The sequence below is a fragment of the Felis catus genome, chromosome A2, assembly GCF_018350175.1.
Source record: "Felis catus isolate Fca126 chromosome A2, F.catus_Fca126_mat1.0, whole genome shotgun sequence".
Lineage (NCBI taxonomy): Eukaryota > Metazoa > Chordata > Mammalia > Carnivora > Felidae > Felis > Felis catus.
Genome location: NC_058369.1, coordinates 84,412,706 through 84,433,839, shown reverse-complemented (window position 1 = coordinate 84,433,839; position 21,134 = coordinate 84,412,706). Strand labels below are relative to the sequence as shown.

General features: G+C 34.8%; 1 protein-coding gene across 6 annotated transcripts in view; it reads left to right on the top strand.

The window, feature by feature from the left end:
* Window positions 1-21,134, top strand: part of LOC111557341 (syncytin-1-like) — a 141,162-nt gene that overhangs the window by 96,335 nt on the left and 23,693 nt on the right. For 5 of the 6 annotated variants that reach the window (XM_045052306.1, XM_045052305.1, XR_006594162.1 and 2 more), the window contains exon 1: window positions 13,333-13,520. The exons of the other annotated variant lie outside the window; for it this stretch is intronic. The gene's annotated coding sequence lies outside the window, so the exon portion shown is untranslated. Of the gene's footprint in view, window positions 1-13,332; window positions 13,521-21,134 lie in introns of those variants that run through there. 6 annotated transcript variants of the gene reach the window in all.

Here is a 21,134-nt window from a genome sequence, read left to right as displayed (position 1 = left end):
ATTAAAACTTTAGGACTTGCTGATCAACTGAATTGGAGTAGAAAAGAAAGGAAAAATTAAGTTTGGGGATAAGAAGGGTACATAAAAATAACATTTGCTATATTTAAGATATCTAGCTTTAGAAAAACTAAAAAAAGAAAGAGGTGGAATTTTTGCTGAGGTGATGTTACATTTAGATATCAACTAAGGGAGTATTGATATCTTCATGATATTGAGTTCTCTTTAGGAACAAGCTGAACAAGCTTGCAGCTTGTTCAAGTCTACCTTTAGACTTTTCAGAAACGTTTCAACTTATCCTCATTTACATTTTTATATTTTGTTACATTTCATCAAAAGTATTTTTTTAATCTGTCTGAAATAGGTTCTCCTTTCTCATCATATCTTAATTTTCAATCATATTTCACTAGCTTAGTAAATAATTTTATTGTTTTTATAATACAGTAAAACCTTGGTTTTTGACCATAATTCATTCCAGAAACATGCTTGTAATCCAAAACATTGGAATATCAAAGCGACTTTCAAGAACCATTGTCTCAGTTGTGATCATGTGGCATTAGTGTAATGTACTACTTGTATTGCAAGACATCTCTTGTTTATCAAATAAAAATTGATTAGAAATGTTTGCTCATCTTGTGGAACACTTGCAGAATAAGTTACTCGTGATCCAAGGTTTTACTGTATTTTTTGGGGAGGTTTTGTAGGCATGATCAAATCATCTGCAAACATTTTTACTTCTTCCTTTCATATTATATCTCTACTCAGTACGTTTAATTTTAGCAATTGATAACCTAATGCTATTAATGTTATTAACAGTGTTTTTGTCTTGTTTCTGATGTGGACTGCCTTCAAGAATGCCTCCATTGTTTCACTGTTATGTAAGAAGTTGACTGGCAGACTGAGAAATAATTATTTTATCATGTTCATTGTATATGTACCAATGTTTATTGACAGTTTTTCATCAAGAATAAAGAATCATTTTTAATGTTTTTATTTTTTTTAGAATAAAGAATCATTTTTATTTGTCACATGCATTTTCAGCATTTCTGGAGATACTTTCAGGATATTTGTTCTTAATATTTTATGATGTTAATATTTGATGCAGATATTTGATCTGCTAATATGAGTAATTACATTAATGAACAATACAGTACTGAAGGGTGCTTACACCCCTGTTTTAATATTATGTATTATTATGTTTTGAATATTTAGAATTTTTTTCACATCAACTTTCACAGGTGAGAATGACTTTGATTTCTTTGTGCAACTTTTATCAGGTTTTGGTATTTACAAATAATTTGGAAATTTTCCTTTTTTGTTTTGTTTTGTTTCGTTGCTGTGGTTTAGAACAATTGACAACAGTATTGGGATTACCTGGTCTTTAAAAATTGGGGAATTCCATTATGAGTCCATCATAATCTGTTGTTTCTTGTGCAAATAGATCTTTGATAATTTTTTAAATGAAAATTGGTTTCTTCTATCACTAGTGAGGTCAGTTTAAGTAAATTATTTTTTCCTAGAAAATTACCTATGTCATGTAAATTTAAGCATTTATTCATGAGATTACCTACTAGTCTCTCAGGATTAAAAATAATTGAATTGGTGTTATTTTCTTTTGTCATCTCTGTTTCATTATTTTAGGTACATATGTTCCTCATTTCCTTCATTTTCCTAATATGGTGGTGTAGTAAAATGTCTCCTTTTGCTATTTTTTTAAAATTAGATTATTTATCACTTTTTGCTCATTATTTCTTTGCTTTCTTTTGGTTTCCCTCCCCTACCTCCTGACATTTGGATTGAATATTTATTATTTTCATTCTTTTGCTTTTAGTCATATTAATTTTTAATATGAATTTTCCTGTGCATTATTTTATATAAATTCCATAATTTCTGGTATGTATTATTTTACTTATTGTGTTCTATTTTAATTTGTACTTTACATTACTCCATTAGTTATTTTATCAAGGCCAGTTCATCTCCATGTAAAATATTCTAATTTGATTTTAATTTTGGTGTCATATTATGATTCTATTGCATTGTAGTCAGAAAATGTTTGCTTTTAAACTTCTTGTAATTTGTTGAGGTATTCTTATTTAAGTTTATTTATTTTGAGAGAGACAGAGTGTGGGAGGGACAGAGAGAGAGGGAGAGAGAGAATCCCAAGCAGGGTCCACACTGTCAGCACAGAGCCCAATGCAGGGCTCAGACTCATGAATCATGAGATCATGACCTGAGCCGAAACCAAGAGTTGGACACTTAACCAACTAAGCCACTCACACACCCTATTGGGGTACCCTTTATGGCCTAAATAATTTTTAATTTTCAAGATTGTTTCATGTACAATTGATGAGAAATTATATTCTTTATTATTAGGATACATAACAAATTATATACAAATAAATATGAACTATAGATCCTCACATAATACTTTTGTTCTCAACCTATCTTGGACTAAGATAGTTTTACCGTATTAAAATATTTTTTAGTGCGTTTTTAATACATCTTCTGTAGAACTTTATGAAAGTTGTTGGTATGTTATGTGCCATTTAGAGATTCATAACGCTTTTATCTTTACCGTGATGATATAACTGTAACATAGAGCTCTTTTCCTCATTTAATATTTTTTAGGCTGAATTATACTCGGTCAGATATCAAGTTGCTGTCCCTGCTTTCTTTTTTGTTTTTCCTGTTATTCTTGTTTCCATTCTTTGATTTTTGTGTCAGAAAACATGTTTTCAGGTGGTACTTTTGCATATGATATAAAGTTTAATTTTGCTGTCAGTGTATCTGAAATTGTATTTTTTAGGTAGGTGAGTTAAGCCTATAAACATTTAGCAATTAAGACATTCACTATGTCATCCACATTTTAAAATTTTTGTCTTTCAGTATTAGAAAAACTTGTTATTTTGGTTCTAATGTTTACCTTTATGTGAATATCTCTGCCTCCATTTTCCTTAGGAATATATGGGGCCTTTTATGAACAAATATAATATCACGTGGTAGCTTTTCCTTCTCTTTCTTTCTCTGTCTTCCACCATTTCCACCATTTAATTTTGGTCAATCGTATTATCTTTCTTAATGTTTATATTCTTATCCTTAAATGTACTTGTGATGGATAATTTTATGTGTCACTTTGGATCACAGGGTTCCAGATATTTGACTAAACATCATTTCTGGGTGTGTCTGTGAGGACATTTCTAAATGAAATCATCATTTTAATCAGTGGACTTAGGTAGTTTGCCATCCCTAAAGTAGCTGGGCTTCGTCTAAACCATTGAGGGCCCGCACAGAACAAAAAGTTGGAAGAAAGAAGAATTTGGCTCTTCCTACCTGATTGGTGAGCTGGGATCTCAATCTTCTCCTGCCCTCAGTGCTCCAGTTCTCAGGCCTTCAGAACCAGACTGGAATCTACATCATCAGCCATGCTGTCTCTCAGGCCTTTGGACTCAGAGATTGCACAGGCTTTCCTGGGCCGCTGACTTGCCATTGGCAAATCATGAGACTTCTTAGTCTCTGTAATTGTGTCAGCCAATTCCTTACAATAAATTTCTATGTACATCCTGTTGGTTCTTCTCTAGAGAATTTTGACTGATACAACAGTACTCAAATGTTTTCCTTTGGCTCCCAACCACCACCTATAAAGCAATGACTTACAATACTCTTTTTTCTTTTTCTCTCCCTCTTTCCTTTTTAAAATATACAATATATGCAAACTATTTACTCTCAGCCCCACCTTTGTTTTAGTGTTACAAGTATAATTTTACAAATTCAATACTCAAAACTAAAATTTAATACAGAATGTCTTCAATCAGCTCCTAGATTGCTCCAGCAATCTAGAAGATTGCTCAGGAAGGCCTCATATACTTGAATTCTTGCCTGTTTAACAGTGTTTTCTTGTAATCTTGATATTTGAAAGAAAACTTGCCTGGACACAAAATTATTGGCTCACATTTTCTTCCCCCATGTATCTGGTAGATACTGCACCATTATATTCTTGCCCTTAAGTTTCCTCTGAAGGAGTCTGATGTCAATATGATTTTTTTGTCAGTGCATTGATCTGTGTTTGATTAGAGACTTATAGTTTTTTTTCTGCTATCTTTAAAATCTCATGATCTTGGTAAGCTAAGTGTTAATGTTTAGCATCCCAAGGCAACTTTCCCAGGTACACTGTGCACAGTTTCTATATACAAATTCAGGTATTTAAAAAAAATTTTTTTTACATTTATTTATTTTTGAGAGACAGAGACAGAGCACAAGTGGGGTAGGGGCAGAGAGAGGAAGAGATACAGAATCCAAAGCAGGCTCCAGGCTCTGAGCTGTCAGCACACAGCCCAACGCAGGGCTCAAACTCACAAAACATGAGATCATGACCTGAGCCAAAGTCATACACTTAACTGACTGAGCCACCCAGGTGCCCCCAGATTCAAGTATTTAAAAAATGAAGATTTCCTGTATTCTGATTAAAATATATTAGTTTTGTTTTTGTTGTTGGTGTTATGTTTTGCTCTTTTTTTTTTCTTTTGGTATTCCTGCTGTATGTACACTGTATTCCCTTTGCTGTTTATGTGCCTTCAATCTTCTTTCTCTTTCCGCCTTCTATATTTTTCTCCCCAACTCTATTATTTATTTTTTTCTCATTTATATCCTTCCTATGTTATTTCCTGTCCTTTAAGTAGTTTATATTTTCTTTTGGGGACCTTGAAATTTAATCTTAATTTATAAATTAATTTTGAATTATCTCCAAGTTTTATCATTTCACATTTAACATCATCTATTATCTATTTCTCATTACTGATCTCTTTTTAAAGTTTGTGACCACTATCTTTTAGTGTTCTTTCACATCTACAATTTCTTTATTTCATTTTTAATTCTGGGAGAAATCCTACTTCTAGGAACGTTTGCTTTTGTTGGTTTATGGAACTGTTTTAATTCTCATTTTAGCTTTTTGTTTTATAGGATGAATGCCATGATTTTATCTTTTTTTGCATGTCTTATTTTTCTGGAGTAGTAACTAGGAGGATATTCATTTTTTGTGAGGCACACTAGGAAGGTTGCTCTTTCATATTCTCACATCAAGGACTCTGCTTTTGTTGCAATAAGGAATGGCAGTTTTAATATATTAAATCATTATCTAGTGGTGGGGTAGTTTGCATTTTTATATTCTATTTTGTTATTGTAGGATACTTGTCATCAACTGCTTCTTTTCCTCTCTTTAAAACCAGCTATTGACTCCAAATGAAATCACTGCTGCAGAAATCACACACCATCAGATAATTGAAAGACCTGATGAACCTCCACAGGGTATAGTTACGTAAAACTTTTATAAAGGGAAAGGACACATTCAGCAGGAGAGAGAAAGTGTAGACATTCATGGATAGGCCAAGATGTACAGGTGCAGACCTCCAGGGTCCTACCTCAGTCACACAGGATGTGCTTCATGTTTCGTTTGTGAACCACTGAGATACGTCCAAGATACTTCTGTTTTATCTAAACCAAGGAGCAAATTTACTGTGGAGTCTTTTATACCCTGCTGGTCACATAGCTAAAATCAGGCTTTATAATTCATTAAGCCAGATGTAACTATCAATCTATATGCTTTCACTAACCAATGTCGATAACAAGCTAGCCCAGCATGTCTCCAGTAGAATTTGACTTTACACACCACATTATAAATCAAGAGCTAGTCTATTTCATCTTTTCTTTGGCCAAAGGTTAGTCCTAGATTTCCAGGTTTCCCTGGAGATAAGCTTAGAGATACCCAGGCAAGCTGCAAGGCATCCCTTTGAGGGAGTTTAACAACTCTCTTCCTGAATACTTTCCTAAAATTGTCTTTTTAAGCCTCTTCTTTTTGTTCCTGTTGCCTGTGCTATGATGTTAGAAGCCTGAGAACTGCTCTCTGTAGTCTCCACTCAGGGTGAGGTTCTCTGTTTCTGAAGATGAACCCTTGGTAACATTTCCTGGATTTCACCACTACTGCCCACTACCCACACTTCTGATTAGCTCCCAGCCGACTCACATAAAACTGTGGACTCTGGTACCAACTCTGGTCTCTGTTGCATATTTCCTCATAAATTTGAATTTGTAATATTCCTTATTCTCTGGTTATGCTGTAAATATAAATTATTGGTGTTTTAATTTAACTTCTCTTAATGGTTATGGTATTTTGGAAAAGGTGTGGAATGATTGGGATCTATACAGATTCCGTTATTATAAAGTAGCTTGGAACTAGCTGTAGTAATTTTTTAGTATCTTCAGGAGTTAATGCTACTTCAGTGAAAATAAACATGTCATGTTTTGTCACATTTTTTCCTATAGCCATGGATATGCCAATCTTCTCTCTTCTGCTTTTCACTACTCTTTTCAATTTCAGAAAATTTCAAAATTTAAACTACTTCCCTAAATATTTTTTCTTTCATTATCTAACATTAGTTTTCCTAAAATGTCCTTCCAGATTCTGGTTGGGTGATTTCCATAGGAATGTGTATGGATTCATTGCATTGTGTCCCAATCAAAAGCATTCACTAATTGAACAAATGATGACATCCTCACCTCCTTTAAGTAATATCCATTCAGAAATTACCTCCCATCTTGAGAAAGAAGAACAAGGCTAGAAGTATCACAATCCCAGATTTAAAATTATACTACAAGGATATAGTAATCAAAAAGTAGGTAGTGGCACAAAAACAGACACATAGATCAAGGGAACAGAATATATAGCCCAGAAATAAACCCACAGTTAGATGGCCAGTTAATTTTTGATAAAGGAAGCAAAAATATACAATGGGAAAAAGAGAATCTCTTCAACAAATAGTGCTGGGAAAGCTGGACAGCCACATACAAAAACTAGACCACTTTCTTATACCATACACAAAAATAAATTCAAGATGGATTAAAGACCTGACCGTGAGACCTGAAACCATAAATGTAGGCAGCAATGTCTTTGACATCGGCCTTAGCAACATTTTTCTAGATATGTGTCCTCAGGCAAGGGAAACAAAAGCAAAAATAAACTACCAGGACAATATCAAAATAAAGTTTTGCACAGTGAAGGAAACCATCAACAAACAAAATGGCAACCTAGTGAATGAGAGAAGACATTTGCAAACGATATATCTGATAAGGGGTGAATATCCAAAATACATAAAGAACTAATACAACTCCACGCCAAAATACCCAGAAATTATTTGATTAAAAAGTAAGTAGAGGAGGGGCACCAGGGTGGCTCAGTCGGTTAAACTTCTGACTTTGGTTCAAGTCATGATCTCACAGTTTGTGAGTTTGAGCCCCGTGTCTGGGCTCTGGGTTAACAGCTCAGAGCCTGGAGTCTGCTTCAGATTCTGTGTCTTTCTCTCTCTCTGTCCCTCCCTCCACCCTCAAAAATAAATAAAAAACATTAAAATTTTTTTTTTAAAGAACGGCTAGAGGGGCGCCTGGGTGGCGCAGTCGGTTGAGCGTCCGACTTCAGCCAGGTCGCGATCTCGCGTCCGTGGGTTAAAGCCCCGCATCGGGCTCTGGGCTGATGGCTCGGAGCCTGGAGCCTGTTTCCGATTCTGTGTCTCCCTCTCTCTCTCTGCCCCTCCCCTGTTCATGCTCTGTCTCTCTCTGTCCCAAAAATAAATAAACGTTGAAAAAAAAAATTAAAAAAAAAAAAAGAACAGCTAGAATCAAAAAGACAACAAATAACAGGTCTTGGTGAGGATGTAGAGAAGAAAGAACCCTCATAGACTGTTGGTAGGAATGTAAATTGGTGCAGCCACTGTGCAAAAGTGTATGGAGGGTCCTCAAAAACTTAAAAATAGAAATAGAAATATCATATATTCTAGTAATCCCACTACTGGGTATTTACCCAAATAAAACAAAAAGACTAATTCAAAAAAGATAAATGCAACCCTATGTTTATTGTAACACTATTTATAACAGCCAAGATATAAAAGCAACATATCTACATCCATTGGTAGAAAGATGGAAAAGGAAAATGTGATATACACATACGTATGAATATTACACAGTCATAAAAAAGGATAAGATATTACCATTTGTGACAACATGGATGGACCTAGAGAGTATTATGCTAAGTGAAATAAGACAGAGAAAGACAAATACCATACGATTTCATTTACATGTGAAATCTAAAAACTAAAGAAAACAAACAATGAATCCAAAAACACTCTTAAATACAGATAACAAACTGGAATGCCAGAGATGGAGTGGATGGGGATGGGTGAATTTGATAAAAGGGATTAAGAGGTATAAATTTCCAGTTATAAAATCAATAAGCCATGGAAATAGAAAGTACAGTATAGAGACTATAGTGAACAATATTTTACTAAAGTATGGTAACAGATGGTGACTACACTTACTGTGGTGAACACTGAGTAATATATAGAATTGCTGAATCAACAAGTTGTACACCTGAAACTAATACACAATTGTATGTTAATTATACTTCAATAAAAAGAGAAGAAATTACCTTCCATCAGACCAAGATTTAATCCAAGCCTGTTCTAAATGTAAGGCTGCTTCCTAGCACTTCCCAGAATTGCTTCTATATCCTTCTTGCACCTTCTTTTAGAAACCTAACACTGTAGGGGTGCCTGGGTGGCGCAGTCGGTTAAGCGTCCGACTTCAGCCAGGTCACGATCTTGCGGTCCGTGAGTTCGAGCCCTGCGTCGGGCTCTGGGCTGATGGCTCAGAGCCTGGAGCCTGTTTCCGATTCTGTGCCTCCCTCTCTCTCTGCCCCTCCCCCGTTCATGCTCTGTCTCTCTCTGTCCCAAAAATAAATAAACGTTGAAAAAAAAAAAAAAAAGAAACCTAACACTGTAAATACCCTGGTTTCATCCCCTCAGTATACTTCCCATACTTACCTCATTTCAAACAACAGCTCTGTCAATTTGAAACAATAAATGATGTATAAATAGTCTATGTCTATTATTGAAGACTTTATTTCTAAAATATGTTCATATTTTATGAAACTGCTTAGTTTTCTATCCTAATTATCCATGGGAGTTTTCCCAGTACCTCTCTGGCACTCCGAAAGTTGTCTTCATTGGCTTCTTGTATTCAAACTGCCTCTGAAGGCAAATTTGGACTCTTGAGGTCTTCCCACAAATGGTGGTCCATTCACCTGCCATGATACATGCCTTTTTCCTAGATCCATCCTTAACAATAATTAGGAATGTTCATATATCTTCTCTATGTCTAGGCTGGCCAACTAGATAGAAATTTTATCCTAAGCAAACTCCCATCCTTGAACATGTGTTCCATTATAATCATTGTTATTTCTCTTACTACTCTTATATGCATTATAAGAAAAAGAAATACTGCTTTTAAACCAATCTTGTGTGTCCTTGAGAAATGCTAATTTCTAGAAGCAAAATACAGGCATACGCTTTAAAATTTTTCTGCTTAGCATTGTAATTAATGCCATATTTTTTCTATACCTCCGTTCAAGATTACTTGTCCAATAAGGACCAAAAATGTGTCAGTCTTGTGTTTGAACTCAGTCTCTCTATGAAATCCACAAGTATCATAATTTTGTCGATTTAATTTGTGATCATATAATAAGAAATGTGGATGTGTCACAGTGGGGATTTTAAGACAACCCTGATAATTTAAGAAGTAAATCAAGTCATATTCACGCTTTGGCCTTGGATACAACTTAAATCAAAAGAGAGAGAGAAATACTTTTGGCAATACATACTAATTGTGCAGCTCTTGAAAATGAAAAGGTAATGTAGAAATGACTTCACTGGGCTAATATTCCCCAGCCTGCTGTTTTATCCAAGACACACAGTAATGAGAGCAATGTTCCTTTTCATGACCAAATGATAGAAAGAGCCTAAGTAATTAAATGCTGTCTAAAGTGAGAAATGCTATGGATCCTGACTTCTCAATGTGGGGGTCTAAATTCCTTTGATAGGTCTTCCAAGGTACCTAAGAGAGCCCCTCCTAACTTCAGGGTCTGTTAAATACTAGAAGTTTCAGAAAAACTGAAGCCTTCATAGATTTCTAACATCAATCTTTTGCTTATTACACAGAATGTAAGTGATTTTTGTCACAGCCATTTCTGCAACACCAAGAACAGTGATTGGCATATATCAGAGGCTTGGGGAATGAATAAATTCAAGGGAGGAACCACTGATTGTCTTTCCAAAATAAGAATCATTGTGTCACGTTATGAGTTTTTAATTTTAACTGAAAAAAATTACTTAATATTGTGATTGAAATTAGCCTCATGAGGGGTGCCTGGGTGGCTCAGTCAATTAAGCATCTGACTCTTGACTGGCTCAGGTCATGGTCTCACAGTTTGTGGCCTCACAGTTCTGAGCCCCACATCGTGTGGAGCCTGCATAGGATTCTCTTTCTCCTCTCTCTCTCTTTCTCTCTCTCTCTCTCTCTCTCTCTCTCTCTCTCTCTCTCTCTCTCTCTCTCAAAATAAATAAATAAAGTTAAAAAAAAGAAATCAGCTTCACGAAACTGGGGTTATACATAAAGAACGAACTTTAAAAATGTGACCTGATGATTCCGAGTCTATCATCATCTCCACAAGAAGGTAAATTTCCTTTCCCACAAGAATGTGGGAATGTGGTAGAGAAAATAAACAGAGGGTGATTCTATTTCATTATAAGTAATGGAGGAAGTATCTTCAGCCCTCTATGGTAAGATAAAGGGACAAAGGAATAACTTGTACCATGTTTTGAGGCACATAATAAGTTTTCCCATAGACCAGGCACATTTAGTTGGTTGGGATTTGAACCATCATTGAAAATTAAGTCAATAAAATGATTAACACTTCACAGTTCAGCTGAAGTGGCGTAACACAAATTTTATGAAATGGAATTTTTGTTAATAGCGTTATAGCACCATTTCTTATGATTATAAAGAATCACTTCTGAATTTAAAAGCAAGGTTATATACAGCTTTGCAAACAGCCTCAGATTATGGTTACTATAGTAACATTTACCATGGTTAATACTGGAGCTGCAGAGATTATTAGCTAGAGATTTTAACCTTGGCACAAAGTCCTTTTAAAATGAAAGTATGAAACACACACTCAAAAAATAAACGTCATTTACCACATGCTTTCCTCACAATTGAGGCTATGCTGGGAAATAGATATTTAAGAGAACATAGTGTGCTGGTGTAACCTTAATAAACATATATATTCAAGCAGTTCTTTCTTTATGTAGAGAATACTAATCAGCAAAAAAGAAGATACATAGGTAAGAGAAACATATTTGGGAGCTGTAAATGACTATCTATATATTAAGTCCACTATCAATTTTCAGATGGAAACCAAATAAAACATACATTAAATGATTTGCTCAATATGAAACAGCCTGCTGGTGGCAATACAAAAGTCTAGAGCACTCTCTCATTCCACCATCCTCTCATTTCAACTCTAAGCAAAATCTATCATCTGAATAAATCCATTGCACGTTATAGTTGTCTAGAGCCCAAGCTGCTGGGGCACATAGCTGGATCAGTTGGGAGCTATTTCCTCTCAGTCCTTATACCCCTCTCCATCTAGCTCCAAATAACTGCTGAATCCTGCCTGTTAACACTTCCAATTTCTACTCGTGGTTTCCATTTTTCTCTATTCCCATCACCACCTCAACATACAAGCCATCGTTGAATTCCAAAATTATGATTACAGAACACTGCAAACATATACCAAAATACAGAGAACAGTATAATGAAGACCCTCATCAACTATCTTTGATAATTCAATAGTTACAATGTAATTGGTTAATCTTATTTCATCTCTATCTTCAGTTACGTTGAAAGCCAATCCAGATACTACTATATAATTTCATTCATAAATATTTCAGAATGTATCCATAAATATTAATGACTCTTTAAAAAGCAATCATAATACCAATAATTCCATAATACTATCAAATATTCAGTAACTGACACAGTTCCCCAATTCTCTAATGCATTTGTTTCACAGTTTGATTGTTTGAATTGGGATCCAAATAATAATAGTAATGCCATAATTGTTATAGAGTGATATATTTCCAAAGTCTTTTTTAACCCCTTACAATTACTTCTTGCTTTTTAGTGTTGTTTTTGTCATTGTTATTGAGGAAACCAGGCAATTTGTCATGTAGTTTCCCACAGTCTGGAGTTTGCTATTACATCCTCCATCATATCATTCAGCATTTTCCTCTTGCCATTTATTTTTAATGAATTTTCAGTGGAAGTAGAATCTTGATTTTATTTATGTTTGGATCAAGCAGTGCGGTGGTGTTCCAAAGCAGGCACATCGTCTGCTTTTCTTGTTTTTATTTATGTTAATGAATTGATTATCATGGCCTATATCCATTAATAAATTAGGTACGGCAGAATTGTGATATTCTGGTATAAACTTCCAGTTATAAAATAAAATAAGTCCTGGATATGTGCTGGAAGCCGAGCTAACCAGCCTGAGTGGCAAAGCCCGGGCTGTGGATGGATTGGTGACTGCAAGGCGGCCCGCCGACAGTGAAGCTTCTTGCACTCCCGCTTTTAGGTAATTTGGCCTTAAAACTACCTGGGGTGTTGTCTGTTGGGGAATTGCCCTCGGCAGGCCCCGTGGGAAAAGAACCATTAGGGAAGAAAATAAGGTTCCGCAAGAAATTGTGCGGCCTTATGTGTAGCCCTTGCCATTCCCCGTGGAGACTCCTCTACTTGCGGGAAGGACAGCCTCGTGCAGTTGCCAGCGAAGGCGGCCAACGAAGGAGAGACATAGGGATCCGAAAGCCCCACTCCGGTAACTAAGGAGTGTATCTATGGACACAGGTCACTCTGACCCCTGGGCCCACCTGGCCCCCAGGAGGCATTCCAGATGATGATTGAACTTAGTCGGTTAAAGTACAGAATGGTTCATTGGTTCCCAGGTGCATTGTCTCTCTGAGAATGTATAAGGCGTGGGTTTCTAAGGCCCTCTTGGCCCCCTTCCTGGCACCTCGGACTCAGGCGAACACTTTTGTTCTTCAAAACCACGAATGGTTCAGGGAAACAACTAAGAGGTCATGTCCCTGTAACTGTTGCACTTGAGATGTTGAGAGATAAATGACCTTTCGTGAAAACAGCAAAGCAAATACCTTATAAATTATAGATAAACGTAGATACATAATAAAAACAATAAAAAAATTAATCAATAAGCAAAGGGCAAGAGGGAACGTTATGACAAAACAATCATGTTATTCCTTATTGGGTGATTATACAAAAGAACAATTTTAGACTTAGGTAATGTTAGAAAAACACAGATGACGTATGTTACAAGGAAATCACTAGCAAATATAATGCCACATTTACTGCAATAGATCGGCCAGTTCAACACACTGCTGTTGTCTGTGTACATTTTATTTTTGTTTTGTTTTATTTTCACTTTTTCGCCGACGCCGTTCATCCTTTGGGAACCCCTGGACCTGCTGGAGCTGGACTCCGGCAGATATGTAAAGTACAGCACAGGCAATATTAGTCAGTAATATTGTATTAATGTTGTATGGTGACAGATGGTGACTACATTTCTTGTGGTAAGTGTTGAATAATGTAGAGAAGAGCCAAATCATTCTGTTGTTCACCTGAAACTAATATAACATTGTATACAACTATACTTCAATCATGAAATTAAAAAAAATAAAAATAAAGTTTAAATTAAATGAAAACCAGAGGATACGGTTTGTAGAGGGAAGGTACAGAGGGAACTGCCAGATTCTTTTCTTTTATTTACTTGTTTTCATAATACTGATTCAGTTTTCAAGTGTCTACTAAAATTGATCAATGAGTTTCTTATTTTGATTTAGCATTGTTATTAATTTGTCAGTTTAATCATATTTGATGTTTTTTAATACTTTCAATGTATTATTCTTAGGGGTGCTAAAATTTTCTGATTTGGGGCTAGTGGAGCTCTAGTCAGGTTGGCTTCTGGTTTTTTAGACATAATGCTAGAAGGCTTTGATGGCTTGCTTCCTTGCCTGTTTAGAACAAGAGTTTCAGTCTAATGTTGATATTTCCTGCCCTAGACATGGAATTAACTATCTTTCTAAGGAGGCTGATTTCTTTTAGTGAAAAGTATTGGATGACAAAATCTGGGAATTAGGAGAGCTTATTGTTACCATTATGATCATTATTTCTAGGCTGTTTCAATGGGTAGAATAATAACATTTTTCACACTGATACTTCCAAATCAAAATCAGAAGTACATGATTTTTACATGCATTCATTGATTGCTTTTCATCCATGTTGAAACTCTTGATTTTCATCTCTACCACCATAATGGCATTTAATGTATCTGACACCACATACAAACAAACACGTTTCAGAGTGGCAATATCAACATTACCCCCCAACAATATGGTTATAGAAATCGGTTTAAGGTTTTGAAGCCATTTTTTCTTCATCCTTAGGTATAATTCCACCAAGAATACACAGACAAATTATTGTGTTTTAGGCCCACTCATAATATTAACTCTCTCTGTGGTTGATTAGTACATATATAGGCTCACCTGTTTTTAATTTGCTTTTGCTTTTTGGAATTTTTTAAAACTCAGCTTATTTTTGTAAATATGTAAAATAGTCATATGTGTACAAAATAAAGTCTACACAATATGTTATATTAAGGAACTCTAACTTCTGTCCTTGCTTTCTCCTTCCTATGGCCTCTCTTAATATCTATAGGCAATTGGCACACTTATTTTACTACAGTGGATCTACACTGTCAGGGCAGGTAGCCCTTACATTCTACACTGCCTCCCTTATGTCTTTTGATCTTAACATTGTTAGGTATATACACTCTTTTGCTTAATACCGGTCCTTATACTAGTCATGTTGGTTGTTTGAATCATGTCCTCTAGTAAATTTCCTAGGAGTGCTCATAGAACTATTTTCTCTGAGTTGTGGTTTTCCTAACTGGTACTCTGCAATCTTTATTCTTGATTCTAAGTTTGGCTGGTATATAGGTTCCACACCCAGTGTGGGTCTTGAACTCACAACGCTGAGATTAAGTCATGTGCTCTATCAACTGAACTAGCCAGGAGCCCCTGTGAATTTCTTAAATATGTTGTTCTTTTATCTTTTGGCATAATGTGTAGCTGAAAGTTAGGTTTTCTTACCATTCTATGTGACTTTTTGCTTGAGTAGCCAAATAATATATTTTCTTTTTTTTTAATTAACAACAGATATTATAGCATGTGATTATCTTGGCTACTTTGGGTCTGTTTCAAGGTTCATGGTCTCAGTATTTAATTTCAAATATTTTTTTTAAATGGAAGTTTTCAAGGATTTATAATTTTTATTATTTGATCTGTTCCATTCTCTATCTTTGGTATCTATCATTGTATATCAAGTTCCTGTTGCTACATTATTCACTCATTGTTGACATTTAACAATGTCCATCAAGACTGTGATAGTCCAGTCTCTACAAAAGTAGCCTAAATTATGTACTTTTTTGTGCTGCTACATTATTCCATTTTTCATGTCAGAAGTTGAATTTTATCTCAATATTTCTCCCTACAATTTTCTCTTTAAAAAAAAATCACTTTTCACTTCACTCTGTTCTAATGGATCTACTGAACCACCTAAGAGAATGGTCTCAGGAATGAATTACCCTAATATATTTTAATATTTCTCTCCCACAAGTTTTATACTTCTGATGCATATTAGTTTGCTTGATATTCTATGCTTAAAACTACTTAAAACACTGAACTGTGCTAATATAGGTAATGATATTAAAATCAGAAATGTATGCCAAATATTGCTTTAAGGCATACTATATTTTTCCTAGCACACATATTTGAGGACCTAAAAAACATAAAAATTAAGGAATCAGTTTGAATTTTTATAAGTTAAAAAAGCTTTGAAAGCATACTAAAAGAAGTGATGGTATTTATTCATTATAGAAGTCAAATTAGTTTTCCTTCAGAAATGAAATAATACACTGCTCTTTGTATTTTCCTTTCTTACATCTGTATTTTTGTCCTGGTTTATATTTTTGGGAGGTGGGGACCCAAATGGGTGCTCAATGCCAAGTGTATGCTATAATTAAAGCATGGGGAACATTTAAGCTTTCTCTGATCTTCCTTCCTTCCCTCTTTGTTCCTTTTTAAAGTTTTATTGGTGTAGTCATAAAAACTGATTACAATGAAAACCTCCTTTCCATCTTTGGTATGAGGCTGCATATTCTAACCTCGTTGCAATCCTAAAATATGGCTCCAGTAAATGCTTTTGCAACCTTTTTCAAATATTAAGTTCAAAGTGAAGATGTTCTTACATTCTTGAACAACACTTTTAAGATTTTTTTTAATATTAAAATATTCAGGGGAAAATATTACATCAAAGTAGAGGCAATCATAGTATAATATGAAGACTCATGAGGAATGAATGTACTTGAATTCTTAAGTGTGGCAAGTCAGTTATATATTAGAAATTAGACAAAATAAGAATTTAAGGACATCAAAAGGAATTCTAAAACATGTGATGTATAAGGACATCAAAAGTAGAGGATAAGTGGGTGTCTTTATCTGATAAAGGTATAAAAATGCTCTCTTTGCCTAAAAGATTTGAAAGATGCCACTTTCAAATTATTATTACTCTGGAAATATTTACTAGCACTGATTTATTAAGACATGTTTAATATGTAACTGTTCTAGCACTAACACAAAAATAAAGTCCTCTAGAGATTTTGGAAAAACTTTTGGCCAAAATACATAACCAGATTGGGGGGGGGGGGAGTAAAATTGAGCAACTTTTTGAAAATCCTTGAAATGATAGTTAACATTTAATTTAAGGAGGATTAAATTAATATGCACAAATTCAGTCTGAGAGGGAAGTAGGCCTAACATGTAGCCTGGGTGATCTATGCCTCTCCCATGTAGCTTTCTTCCCTTCAACCAGGAAAGCCACAGTAATTCCAAAGAGAGGGTAACTAGTGCTCAGACAGTTGTGTCTGAGTACTATTCCCCGCGAAATGAACTAGAGTCCTTAATGAAATGCTTGATTATAGATCTTTGGCATGGAAACAGGAAAGTGAGCTGGAATATCTTGTTGTTCTAGAAAATAAGAAAATGTTTAAAGACTAATAGGGCTATGCTAAAAACAAATGTTATTGAAGAATAAAATAATATCTGAATAAATGCAGATATCTGCCATATTTTTGGAGTAAAGACTCAAACCAATCTATACATTTTATGTAATTCCTATCAAATATAACTATATAATTTTAAACATAACTGGACTGGATGACTTACAGCTTATGTGAAGTAAAAAATGAGCACTTTGAAAAACAGAGCTGTGATATCTTGACCTGACAGGAAAAAAAAAAAAGAAAAGAGAATACATCTCATAAAATAATAACAATTTGGATTGTTTAGTGGTCATAGAAGAATTAAAAAATAAAACAGAATATCCAAAAATTAATACTATAAATATGGGCATGTAAATAAAATTCTTGGGAAATTAATTATATGTGGAGGAACATCCCTACATCATACCATACAATAAATTCCATGTAGATTTATTTATACTTGAGAAAAATGGCTAATATTTAATGTATATAATAAAATATATATACTATATATATTAGTATATATATTTTACTATATATATACTACTATATATACTATATATATAGTATATATACTATACTTCTAATAGTATAGTAGTATAGTAAAATAATATACTATTAGAAGGAATATTCTGTTATTAAATGAGAAATATAACAGAATTTAAGGAAAATAGTGTTTTGAATTTATGATATAACAAAAATAGTGGTGTTGAAAAAATATTTTAGCCTTTTTATATACAATTCAAAGTATCACATACATAATAAATATCCAATTATAAATGACAGGAACTTCTTCTGTGGAGTTCACAAACATGATTTTTCAAAAGGTCTCACACAGGAGCACCTGGTTGGCTCAGTTGGTTAAGCACTCATCTCAGGTCACGATCTCACAGTTCATGAATTTGAGCCCTGCGTCAGGCTCTGCGCTGACAGCTCAGAGCCTGGAGCCTGCTTCAGATTCTGTGTGTCCCTCTCTCTCTGCTCCTTTCCCACTTGCTCTCTGTCTCTGTCTCTCTCTCTCAATAAAATAAAATAAAATACAAATATAAATAAATAAATAAATAAATAAATAAATAAATAAATATAAAAATTTTTTCTAAAAAATAAAAAAAAGAAGGTCTCATACAGTTGGATGGATATGCAGCCCTTTTTAGACATAAATTCCCAGCTGAACATTAGAGGAATACCCACACACAGTTGGAGATTCCTTTGGATGACATTGGTGAAATGGTCTGCAGGCAATCTATCCCATCTTACAGCCTTGGCAACTTTGTTTCAGATAGTTTTTGTTTCAAGTCTTGCCCTGTCTCATTCTTCTAATTGGCCCTCTACTCTCAGCTACTCTTCTGGCATTTGACCTCATGGATTAATTTCCCTAACTTTCCTTGCTTAATGTTCTCAGTTAGTTGAAGCCAGGGGACCCACCAACTGTTAATTTGATAATATATATCCTTGAAACAGACCTAGAAAAACCCTCCACCCATGCACTAACACCCACAATACCAAACACTTGAGCTCAGACTTACATTGGTCACACCTGTATCACAGTCTAGCCCCGGGTAGGCCAATTCTCCATGGAGGAGCATTATCCACCTTAAGAGTTGCTGAAATTTATTAGAGAAAGTCATACAACCTAGAAACTCTCAATTCATGGCCACCAATCTCAAAAGGACCCTAACATGCTCCAAGCAATCTCATTACAGCTCTCTATTGCTTTTCTACCCTCACCAATGTTCAATACTTTCTGCTTTCTCCTCAGTCTCTCCTACCTCATTTCCCACTCATGATCCAGTTTTATATTGAGAAAATAGATGTAACTAACACTAATTCATCCTCTTACTGTTTGTTCTATGTGTGTGTGTGTGTGTGTGTGTGTGTATTTATTTTTTTCTGTCTTTGTCCTATAACCACAGAAGAATGTTTCTATGCCAATCAAAAACTAAAACCAGTGCTTGGTCTCTGAATCTCGTCTTCCTTTTCTTTCCTAGGACTTGGCTCTTCAACTTACCTATCCTCTTTCATCAACCACTTCACCTTCTTTTCTCATTCCCATTAATATTCAAATATGATCAGCAGTTCTGATCTTAAAGACAATTCCTCCATTGAGCCCCCATTTCCCATTTTTCTGTTCCCCTTCATGGAAAAGTATAGAGAATGAGTTGAGAAACTCTCTCCACTTCCTTAACTCCTTTTACTACCTAGACAATACTTTTGTCTGTGGAACCTCCAGTCTAGCTCAGGTCTTACATTATCAACTCTCAGCAGGATTGCTATTGAACACATCTTTCTTATTTAAACTTTATTCTTTTATTTTCAGTGACAACTCTCCTTGTTTATCTTTGATCTCTCTGGCTACTCCATCTCACTTTGCTTTGTGGACTTGTCCACTACTTTTTCGCTTCTAAATGTTGGAGTGTTCTAAGAATCTGTTTTGGATACTCCTTTCTCCTTCTTTAACACTAGGTAATTCCACTGTTTTTTTTGTGTGTTGTTTTTTTGTTTTGTTTTTAGTTTTAAAATATAGAGTATGCACTGAAAATTTTCAAAATTATATCAATATCCCTGAACTCTTTCTGGAGCCAGAGTACTATATATTCAACTATCTACTTGACATCTCTCATTATATATGTAATAGATAACTCAAATATAGAGCATTTAAAATAGAACCATCTATATATGTCTTTTTCTCCTCTCGTAGTCTTTGCCATTAATAGTAAATGATGTCATGCTTCAGGCATGAGAGTTTTCCTTTATTCCATACCTCAAATTCATCATTAAGTCCTATAGAAACAACCTACAAACAATAACCAAATCTTTCTAGATATCTCCGCATCTTTATACCATCAATTTGGTCCAAGATACCCTTATTCCCACTTGAGTCATTATAATATTTTCATAACTGGTCACATTTATTGCACACCTGCAAACCCCAATTGATTTGGCACAGAGAATCTAGCTTGTTCTCTGTAAATAAATATAATCATGTCATGTCTCAGCTTAAAACTCCTTAGGAACTTCCTTTTGGATTTAGTCTTAATGTTCAAAATCCTTATCATGACTTATAAATCCTAATGTGATTTGACTCCTGCCTACATTTCCAATCTCTTCTAGATTCTATATTGTTTATTTCTGCTCTGATCTTTATTATTTCTCTTCTTCTGCTGGGTTTAGGCTGCCTTTGCTGTTCTGCTTCTAGTTCCTTTAGGTGTGCTGTTAGATTTTGTATTTGGGATTTTTCTTGTTTCTTGAGATAGGCCTGGATTGCAATGTATTTTCCTCTCAGGACTGCCTTCGCTGCGTCCCAAAGCGTTTGGATTGTTGTATTTTCATTTTCGTTTGTTTCCATATATTTTTTAATTTCTTCTCTAATTGCCTGGTTGACCCACTCATTCTTTAGTAGGGTGTTCTTTAACCTCCATGCTTTTGGAGGTTTTCCAGACTTTTTCCTGTGGTTGATATCAAGCTTCATAGCATTGTGGTCTGAAAGTATGCATGGTATAATTTCAATTCTTGTAAACTTATGAAGGGCTGTTTTGTGACCCAGTATATGATCTATCTTGGAGAATGTTCCATGTGCACTCGAGAAGAAAGTATATTCTGTTACTTTGGGATGTAGAGTTCTAAATATATCTGTCAAGTCCATCTGATCCAATGTCTCATTCAGGGCCCTTGTTTCTTTATTGACTGTGTGTCTATTGATCTGTCCATTTCTGTAAGTGGGGTGTTAAAGTCCCCTGCAATTACCACATTCTTATCAATAAGGTTGCTTATGTTTATGAGTAATTGTTTTATATATTTGAGGGCTCCGGTATTCGGCGCATAGACATTTATAATTGTTAGCTCTTCCTGATGGATAGACCCTGTAACTATTATATAATGTCCTTCTTCATCTCTTGTTACAGCCTTTAATTTAAAATCTAGTTTGTCGGATATAAGTATGGCTACTCCAGCTTTCTTTTGGCTTCCAGTCGCATGATAAATAGTTCTCCATCCCCTCACTCTCAATCTAAAGGTGTCCTCAGGTCTAAAATGAGTCTCTTGTAGACAGCAAATAGATGGGTCTTGTTTTTTTATCCATTCTGATACC